Source organism: Cebus imitator, unplaced genomic scaffold, assembly GCF_001604975.1.
Source record: "Cebus imitator isolate Cc_AM_T3 unplaced genomic scaffold, Cebus_imitator-1.0 Scaffold34, whole genome shotgun sequence".
Classification (NCBI taxonomy): Eukaryota; Metazoa; Chordata; class Mammalia; order Primates; family Cebidae; genus Cebus; species Cebus imitator.
In genome coordinates, this window is record NW_016107349.1 from 8897041 (window position 1) to 8907242 (window position 10202).

The 10202-nt window shown below is 47.1% G+C and overlaps 2 pseudogenes across 1 annotated transcript; both read right to left on the minus strand.

Moving 5' to 3' along the window:
* Positions 1-352: 352 nt before the first annotated feature.
* LOC108301425 lies at positions 353-3899 on the minus strand (annotated as a pseudogene). Its single transcript, XR_001823868.2, has 2 exons — positions 3857-3899; positions 353-1832 (listed from the first exon to the last, which is right to left on the minus strand). The product of XR_001823868.2 is annotated as a keratin, type I cytoskeletal 18-like (transcript).
* A 2847-nt stretch (positions 3900-6746) lies between these two features.
* LOC119470554 lies at positions 6747-9933 on the minus strand (annotated as a pseudogene).
* Between the last annotated feature and the right edge of the window lie 269 nt (positions 9934-10202).

Below are 10202 nucleotides of genomic sequence, written 5' to 3' on the forward strand. Positions count from 1 at the left end.
AATACAGCACATTGATAGGTCTTAACTCTTTATGCAGTTTGCTAGTCTGTGTCTTTTAATTGGGGCATTTAGCCCATTTATATTTAAGGTTAATATTGTTATGTGTGAATTTGATCCTGTCATTATGATGCTAGCTGGTTATTTTTCCCATTAGTTGATGGAAGTTTCTTTATAGTGTTGATGGTGTTTACAGTTTGGTATGTTTTTGCAATGGCTGGTACTGGTTTTTTCCTTACCATATTTAGTGCTTCCTTCAGGAGCTCTTGTAAGGCAGACCTAGCAGTGACAAAATCTCTCAGCATTTGCCTGTCTGTAAAGGATTTTATTTCTCCTTCACTTATGAAGCTTAGTTTGGCTGGATATGAAATTCTGGGTTGAAAATTCTTCTCTTTTCTGTTTTTTCTTTGATTTCTGAACTTTTTATTGGCCTCCTGCTCCCCAAAAGGTCCCCTGCTTCTGCTGGCTTAATGTCTCAGAACTTTGGTGTCATTGGTCTCAGACACCACTCTGCCATCCAGTATCTGGCGGGTGGTGGTCTTTTGGATGGTTTGCGTGGAGTTGCTGCTGTCCAGGGCATCACCAAGATTGAAGTCCTTGCCATCTTCCAGAAGGTGGTGGTAGGTGGTGATCTTAGCCTCCAGCTTGACCTTAATGTTCAGTAGAGCCCGGTACTCCTGGGCCTGGCACTGTCCCTCTGCCTGGGTTTGAGCCAGGTCTGACTCCAGGTGCAGCAGGCTCCTGTTGAGCCATTCCATCTGCAGGGTGGAGTGGGCCTCCACCTCCCTCGGGCTGTTTTCCAAGCTGGTCTTATTTCTCATGGAGCCTAGGTCGATCTCCTAGGACTGGACTGTACATCTCAGCTCCGTGAGTGTCATCTCAGCAGCTCCAACCTCAGCAGACTGTGTGGTGACCACTGTGGTACTCTCCTCAATCTGCTGAGACCAGTACTTATCCAGCTCCTCTCAGTTCTTCTGAGACAGCTCATCATATTGGGCCCAGATGTCTGCATGATCTTGGCAAGGTCCTGAGATGTGGGGGCATCTACCTCCATGGTCAACCCAGAGCTGGCAATCTGGGCTTGTAGGCCTTTTACTTCCTTTTTGTGGTTCTTGTTCATGAAGAGCAGCTCCTCCTTGACAGCCTCGATCTCTGTCTCATACTTGACTCTAAAGTCATCAGCAGCAAGACAGGAATTGTCAATCTGAAGAACAATGAGGGCATTGTCCACAGTATTTGCAAAGATATGAGCCCTCAGGTCCTCAATGGTCTTGAAGTAATGACTCCAGTCTCTGACCTGGGGCCCCTTCCAAAATCCAGGTGCTCCTGGATTTTGCTCTCCAGCTTCTGGTTCTTAGTCTCCAGGCTCCTCACTCTATCTAGGTAGGAGGCCAGGCAACTGCTTTCAGGCTTTGCATGGTCTCCTTCTCATTCAGGATGCCTCCCATCTCTGCCAGACCCCTGGTCATCCCTGCAGCCAGGCCCCCAGAACCCCTGCTGCACCAGAAACTGGTGGAGTGGGACATGGAGATCCAGGAACCAGAGCCCTCAGCACCTGCATGGATGCAGGCTGGCTGCTGACTGGCTGGGCACTGTATTGGATGGAGCCCAGGGACTGGTAGTTGGTGGAGAAGGTGGAGCATTGGTGAAGCTCATGCTGCCCAGGGAGGAGAGTGAGAGGACAGGACTTAGGTTTTGCCAATGACAAAAATTCTCTTCTTTAAGAATGTCGAATATTGGCCTCCACTCTATTCTGGCTAGTAGGGTTTCTGCAGAGAGATCTGCTGTGAGTCTGATGGGCTTCCCCTTGTGGGTAGCCTGACCCTTCTCTCTGGCTGCCCTTAACATTTTTTCCTTCATTTCAACCTTGGTGAACCTGACAATTATGTGTCTTGGGGCTGCTCTTCTAGAGGAGTATCCTTTTGCTGAATTTTCCCTGTATTTCCTGAATTTGAATGTTGGCCTGTGTTGCTAGGCTGGGGAAGTTCTCCTGGGTAATATCCTGAAGAGTGTTTTCCAACCTGGTTTCATTCTCCCTGTCACTTTCAGGTACACCAATCAAACTTAGGTTTGGTCTTTTCACATAGTCCCATATTTCTTGGAAGCTTTGTTCATTCCTTTTCATTCTTTTTTCTCTAATCTTGTCTTCACACTTAATTTCATTACGTCTATATTCAATCCCTGAAATCCTTTCTTGCACTTGATTGATTCTGTTATTGATACTTGTGTATGCTTCACAAAGTTCTCATGCTGTGTTTTTCAGCTCCATCAGGTTATTTGTGTTATTTTCTAAACTAGTTATTCTAGTTAGTAATTCCTCTAACCTTTTTTAAGGTTCTTAGCTTCCTTGCATTGGGTTAGAACATGCTCCGTTAGCTTGGAGGATTTTGTTATTACCCACCTTCTGAAGCCTACTTCTGTCAACTCGTCAAACTCATTCTCCATCCAGTTTTGTTCCCTTACTGGTGAGAAGTTATGATCCTTTGGAGGAGAAGAAGCGGTCTGGTTTTTGGAATTTTCAGCTTTTTTATGCTAGTTTTTCCTTATCTTTCTGGATTTATCTACCTTTGGTCTTTGCTGTTGGTGACATTTGGATAGGGTTTTTGTGTGGGCATCTTTTTGTTGATGTTAATGCTATTCCTTTCTGTCTGTTAGTTTTCCTTCTAACAGTGAGGTCCCTCTGCTGCAGGTCTGCTGGAGTTTGCTGGAAGTTCACTTCAGACCCTGTTTGCCTGGGTATTACCAACAGAGGCTGCAGAACAGCAAAGATTGCTGCCCATTCCTTCCTCTGGAAGCTTCGTCCCACAGAGGTACCTGCCAGATACCAGCTGGAGCTCTCCTGTATGAGGTATCTGTCAACACCTGCTGGGAAGTATCTCCCAGTCAGCAGGCACAAGGGTCAGGACCCACTTGAGGAGGCAGTCTGTTCCTTAGCAGAGCTTGAGTGCTGTGCTGAGAGATCTGCTGTTCTATTCAGAGCCGGCAGGCAGGAACATTTAAGTCTGCTGAAGCTGCACCTACAGTCGCCTCTTCCCCCAGGTCCTCTGTCCCAGGGAAATGGGAGTTTTATCTACAAGCCCCTAACTGGAGCTGCTGCCTTTCTTTTAGAGGCACTCTGCCCAGAGTGAGGCAGAGTGGCTACAGCGGCTTTGCTGAGCTGCAGTGGGCTACACCCAGTTCAAACTTCCCAGCTGCTTTGTTTACACAGTGAGGGGAAAACCACCTACTCAAGTCTCAGTCATGGTAGACACCCCTCCCCTCAACAAGCTCAAGCATTCCAGGTCAACTTCAGACTGCTGTGTTGGCAGAAAGAATTTGAAGCCAGTGGATGTTAGCTTGCTGGACTCCATGGGGGTGGAATCCACTGAGCCAGACCACTTAGTTTCCTGGCTTCAGCCCCCTTTCAAGGGAGTAAATGGCTCTGTTTCACTGGTGTTCCAGGCACCACTGGGTTATGAAAAAAAACTCCTGCAGCTAGCCCAGTGTCTGCCCAAACAGCTGTACAGTTTTGTGCTTGAAACCCAGGGCCCTGGTGGCGTCGGCACCCAAGGGGATCTCCTGCTCTGTGGGTTGTGATGACTATGGGAAAAGCTAATATTTGGACCAGAGTGCAGCATTCCTCACGGCACAGTCCCTCACGACTTTCCTTGGCTAGCAGAGAGACTTCCCCAAATGCACTTCCTGAGTGGGGAGATGCCCCACCCTGCGTCTGCTCACCCTCCATGGGCTGCACCCACTTCCTAACCAGTCCCAGTGAGATGAGCTGAGAACCTCAGTTGGAAATGCAGAAATCACCCATCTTCTGCATTGATCTCACTGGGAGCTGCAGACCAGAGCTGCTCCTATTTGGCCATCTTGCCTGCAACTCCCTCGCTTTCCTCTTTACTAGCATGTTGCCACATACCGATTTTAAGAACACTTTTGGCAGATTTGATCCAAGATAACTCGGAAGAGCACTGATGGCAACCATTCTCCCCTTTGGTAATTTTTAAGAAAAATAATGCTGTTCCCTCTCTCTTTGTAAATGGTGACTGCTTTCTCCCCTCCATCCTGTATTTTCTCTGCATATTTCCTTCTTGGTGGCAGTAGCAATTCTCAGAACAGAGAATAACCTAGAAATCTAGGTTTGATTAGCAAGTAATATCTCTAAAAAGAGCTTGCAAACTTTCTATTATGAACCAGGGATGTTAACAGAAACTGTGTTACAGTCATTCCTTTCCAGGGACAAAGCTGGTCTCATAATCTGTGAGCATTACTCCAAAGTGAGAAGCCATCAGGCTCTGCATGTGGCTGTCAGAATGAGCTTCCTATCCAGAGAGATATCTGCTGGGGAAAGCCAGCCCCTTCATGTGGCAGATGATGTCAGGAAGTGGTGGCTGGGTATCATCATAGCCATCATTTTGCCTTGCTAAAAAAGGCATCAAAAGGGGACAGAACACACCTTCCTTTGGGGGTGGTTATCCTGGGCTCCTTATATGTGAGCAAACCCCTCTTCACTCATTCCTCTGGGACTGGGAGTGAGTGTGCTTGTGGCAGCTGTCTAAACGAACCTCTTAGCCAAAAGGGTGCAGACATTCTTAAATGTCACACAGCCTTATCTTAAATGAAGGCCAAAAGGTTGCCCCAAATAATCTCTGTGCCCTGATAGCCTGAAACTTGGGTCTCATTATTTTTTAAAGAGTCTACATAAGCTAGCACAGAAAATGGAGCTATTCCTATTTTTCAGCAAGACTTTAAAGCATCCCTACAACAAGTATGGAAAAGAAAAAGCTGAGTGCTTCTCTGTGCTTGTAAGAAGGTAAACTCCATAGGGGAGAGATGGCATGTTTTGTTCAGTTGGCACATGTCAGTATGACTACAACAATTGGTAAAATGCTGAAATACTTCCAGACCAGTTAACACTTACTGTGCTGAGCAAGGCCCCAGAAACAGCCAACCACTAACAAAGACGGTTAGTGACTGGCCCACTAGGGACCGACGGGATCTGTTTCAGTGCCTCAGCTTACATCTGTTCTGGTTGGCCATTGCCAGAGCCCTAGTAGCTATTGATATTCTGCAGATCATCCCTATTGCAGCCTCAGCATCTGAAGCTGTGCCTGGCATAGGCCCTGATATGGTTTGGCTGTGTCCCCACCCAAATCTCATCTTGAATTGTAGCTCCCATAATCCCCACATGTTGTGAGAGGGACCCAGTGGGAGGTAAATGAATTATGGGAGCGGTTACTCCCATGCTGCTGTTCTCGTGATAGTGAGCTCTCACAAGATCTGATGGTTTTATAAGGGTTTTCCCCCTTTTCTCAGCACTTTTCTCTTGCCTGCCGCCATGTAAAATGTGCCTTTGTTTCTCCTTTGCCTCCCAACATGACTGTGAAGCCTCCCCACCCATGTAGAACTGTGGGTCCATTAAATCTCTTTTTCCTTTATACATTACGTAGTCTTGTGTATGTCTTCATTAGCAGTGTGAATGGACTAATACAGAACCCCCAAATATGTATTTGCTGAGTGACTGGATAAGGACACCCATATATTCCAGCCACCTTTTGGTAAGTGGTCTATGAAGGTGGGCACAGGCCCTGACTAAAGAACTGCCTGTTTTGCTGAGGAAGGGACCTGAGCTGAGAAGACTCATTTACTCTTAAAGACTTGAGAAAACGTGACATCTGTCTTGGAACAGAGAATGCTGCTGAGCAGCCCAGGCACAAATCACCCCAATGGAAGCCAGGCTCTGCCTATACTTGGTCTTGAGGCAGCCGGGCAGACATCATGGGACTCCAAGTCACCCCCACGCACATCCCCAGGCTTAAAGGCAGGACTGACAGTGCACTCATAACTGCCAACACACCGATATTAAAATCCCATCCGATTAGTTAAAGCTCACCCTGTGAGCACTGATATTTTTCAGGAAATAGGAAGGATGTCTGCCCCCCTCCCCTCCCACCTCCTGCCCTTTTCTCTTGGTTTTCTTTTTTAATAACACATTCAGAAGTGTTTTAATGGCTGTTGAAGGAAATTATTGCCACAGCAATCAGGGCTCTCTGTGTGAAACACCTTCAATAGTCCGTGGCCTCCCTCATGAGGCAGGGGGACATTTGGATATTAAAATGCCACTGAGCTACATCTGCCGACAAGCAGCCACTAATCATCTCTTAAGGCAGCAGGGGACGTACCCCAGGTCCTCAACTCACTAATACCTTCCTTAGGCGGATTGCAGCCAGATGGTGGTTTCCTAGGCAAGGACAGCAGAAAATGAGAAATAAAGAAGTGGAAAAGGATCTGGCAAGAGGCCAGCACAGAGAGAACCATTTGCTCATCCTGTCTGCTCCAGGTGAGAACAGACCTGCATGCCTCGCATTTGGGAGGTCCAATTTTCAGCTAAGTGGTGCCTCAGAGGAAGCATGTGACCTTACTTGCAGTTATACCCAAAGACTATAATTTTTTTTTAAAATGCTCCTGTAAGTTGAGCAGCTTCTACATGCTGGGATGGGGGATACAGTCATTGGCCTTCCTGGATTCTCCTTCCTGCTTTTCCATATTCTTCTGAGCCTGGGATGCTGATCTGCCTAGAAGTCTCCCTTTTCCTCTGTCTTCCATTGGAGTTTGGCCAACGGGAAGAAGCAGCCAGAGTTAGGAGGGTGGGAAGAGTAAAGTCGGGATGTTTATTCTCCAGTTCACACCCTGTAGAGATACCACCAGGGGTTGGCAGTAGACGTCCTGGCATCAACCTCCGCTCCTATTGGATGACTCTCTCCATCATGCTAGCTGGATGTAGTAAGCGCTCCGGATTCTGACAACTGTTCTCTCCTCTGCCCTTCAGGCTAACAGCTATAACAACTACCCTCACTCCCCGCTCATACACACCATTGTCAGACAGGTACTGTGCTGTCTCTTGTGAGTCTCTCTATCCCTGCTGCACCTTTGTAAGTGGTCTCCTAATTTCTCTCTCCTCCAGTTACCCAGTTTGAATGTGCCATCTGTTCCTTGCTGGGCCCTGGCTGCCAACCAGCTGCATGCGGGTCTTTCTGTACCTTTTTGGAGACCTTCATATCACTCTTGCAATGTCATCACGACAGCCTTCCTTTACAGAGAAGACACCATGTGACTCACCCAAAGGCACTCAGCTGGAATTTGTGACTCTATTCATCAGAAGCATGTCAGTCTCACTTCCAAGTGTAGGCCCTATTCGCTGCCCTGCTAGGGTCTCTTAGACCTCACAGGGGTCCCGAAATCTTTACCTCAATCTTCTGTCAGCACCAGCTGTTTTATGAACTAAACGTTGCTTACCAGCCTTTGGATCAAAGCAGTTCAACACCTTTGATTTCATTTGAGTCTCAGAACACGAATTTACTTGGATCCAAATCATTCCTGGACATACCAAGAACCTACAGATGAAAAGGAGTCCAGCAAAGGATCTGTTGGCAGGGGATTGGTGGCCTTGTCTCATCTTTCAGTGTAAGGTACACCTTGGGCACCCAGGAATGTCCTGGGGAGGTGTGACATTGTCCCAGCAAGTGAAGGCAATGTGTGTACAGCTTGGGCTAGAGCAGGGATCATTCTGCCTGGTTCAAAAGTCCACTCTTCCTTTTAATACATGGCATGACCCATCTATATTAGGGTAAAGCATACCTCCTGGAGAAAGCAATCTTAAGATACAGTAAAGAATACGGTTTTTCATTTCTTCTTCTCATATGTTAGCATCTGATTTGGACATTCCAGGCTGGCAGGCCACTCTGCCCCATGCAGACATCAGGAACTCTGGTACCTTTCAGCTTATAACTGCATGTCCTGGGCAGTGCTGCTCAAAGTGTGGAGCATACGCAAATACCAGTTCACAAACCTCTTGGTAAAAGTCCACCATGAATTGAGTCATGACATGGATAATACGCTTTCAGAAACTCTTACCACGATTTGACATTGCCATGACATCCAGGCACATGACAAATGGACTCATCTCATTGAACAGGTTGTAGACCAAAAGTTGGTCTGTGATAGATGGGAACTGGAGTTGGGTGGAAATCCTGTTCTTCAACACAGGTAGTTTGAGGAATCCTGCTTTAGAGTCTGCTAATCTAGCTGCTCATGTCTGTAGCCAGCAAGAAAGGGGGAAGAGCGTGGAAGAACCACACTCTATGTCTTTGTTGTTGTTGTTGTAGAGCATCTGTTCCATTTTTATAGCTTGAGAACAGTACAATCAACTATTTATTTTGCAGTAACTCATTTCAGTGATTGAGAATTTCTGTGATGTGGAGAGAGACGGCCTGTATGTGGTCTCATCATTCACTTGATTCTAACATGGCCTCTGCCCAAAGTTCCATTTCTTGGGCTTTAATATTTATTCCTAGGTGCAAACACTGCCTGCTCTTCACCTTGTCTTATGCTTTCTGAGCAGGTTCAAGCCAGAAAGAAAAGGTAAAGTTAGAAGCCCAAAGTGAGTAAGTGTGAGAACCACAAGGAAGCCCACGGGTCCACAGCAGATGATCAAAACCGCGTCCTTGTGTGGGAGGTAGCACTTGGACAGGGCGTAGTCTGTGGGTGTTGTGCTACCCATGATGAAACTGGGGTTGTTTCTGTTCCTCCAACTGAAAGACAGGATGCTGAGCTCGGGGATTCACCCCCAGTGGTGCACTGTGTGTGCAGCCACTGAGGACCAGGTGCGGCTGGAGCCACCCACATCAGCTTTTGTGATGCCTCCCGAGAAAGCACATCATAGTTCTCCTTAAATGGGATGTTCCTTTCCTCCAGAGGAGCAGCATCTTCCCCAGAACAGTTAGCGTCACTTCTCCGATACAGAGGATAATGCTCTCGGGAGCAATTCAGTCTGTGAGAAACTTCAATGAGTTCTGCTTCTGCTTCAGAACAGATGCCGCAGCCATCCCCCTTAAGCACCATGCTGTCACCATCATGAATTTAATGTCCTTCCCAGACAACAGCCTTTCAGAGATGAATGCTTTCTCAGACCATTCTACTTTGCATGTGTTCATCGCACAGTGGAAGCCAGTGTCATGGTTTCCAGCAACTACCTTCAGCTGCACATGCCTTGGGTGTCTGAACATTTTCTGAAACTGCTCCACATCATCCGCCCGGGCCTCAGGGTGCTCCTCTTCCCTTCATCAAACACAACTCCCAGGATGAAGACAACTTCTGGCTGCAGCAACCACAGAGCTGTCTGGAAGGCTCTCTCTATCTGCCATTCCCTTCATAATTTGTCCAGCCAGTGACCTGGGAATTTCCCAAGCAAGTGGGTATCAGACAAAAACATGGCTTTGAGCACAGGCTCACACATGGCTTGTTTGCCATCATAGGCTGTGGTTTTCACTTCAGGCCAATTATACCAAAAGACTGCTAAGTAATAGATTACAGATTCACAAAAACAAAAGCACCACAAAGACAACAGCTATGAGTTTCAACAGCAATCAAGTCTTCCTCTTTAACGGATGAAAATTCTGTCCTCCCAGCCCCGATCCGATCACAGCCATTTCTCAAGCAACTAACAAATCCACCAAGGGTTCACCATGAGAAGACTGCAGAGCCCTTGGTGGGGTGATGGCATTCAGATCTTAGCTGGCTACCTGCAATTTTCCAAGAAAATCACTGAGTCACCTCACTTTTTAAAGAGAAAATGTTTGGTACGAAGGTGGTTGGCATCTGCTCCCCCAAATCAGAATGCATTTGTAATAGCCATGCTTTCCCACTCTGTGGACAACACCAGGCAGATGGGGAGCACCAGGCACGGTGTGGGAGCCCTTCCACCTGCACCTGGCAATGGCTTTGGCAGCCAAGGGGCCCCGAGACTGCAGCCCGAGTCTGGCTATGCACCCACCATACTCTGTGTCTTAAGATGCCATCTTGGGGATGGTGCATCCTATTCTCACAATATGTAGGTGAGAACTTTTCAATATGGTTACTGCCCTTAACACAAGGAACATTGAAAAACCTGGTCCCCCACTGTTCAGTGTGCATCCACTGGATGATGGGAGAATTGGTGAATGACTACTCAGTTTTTTTAAATCACATCACCCTTCCTTATCACCCATTCCTGAATATGGCCCTCTCAAAGTCAAAGCCACCATTTCTACCAAAAAGCTTGATCAGCAGTCTTTTCTGTACACTCTGAACTCTCATTTGGGACACACAAGAATAGGAAAACGCTGGACCAGCCTCCAAGACCTGCTTACTATACCTACTTCTGCAGCAAAACGACTTTGTGA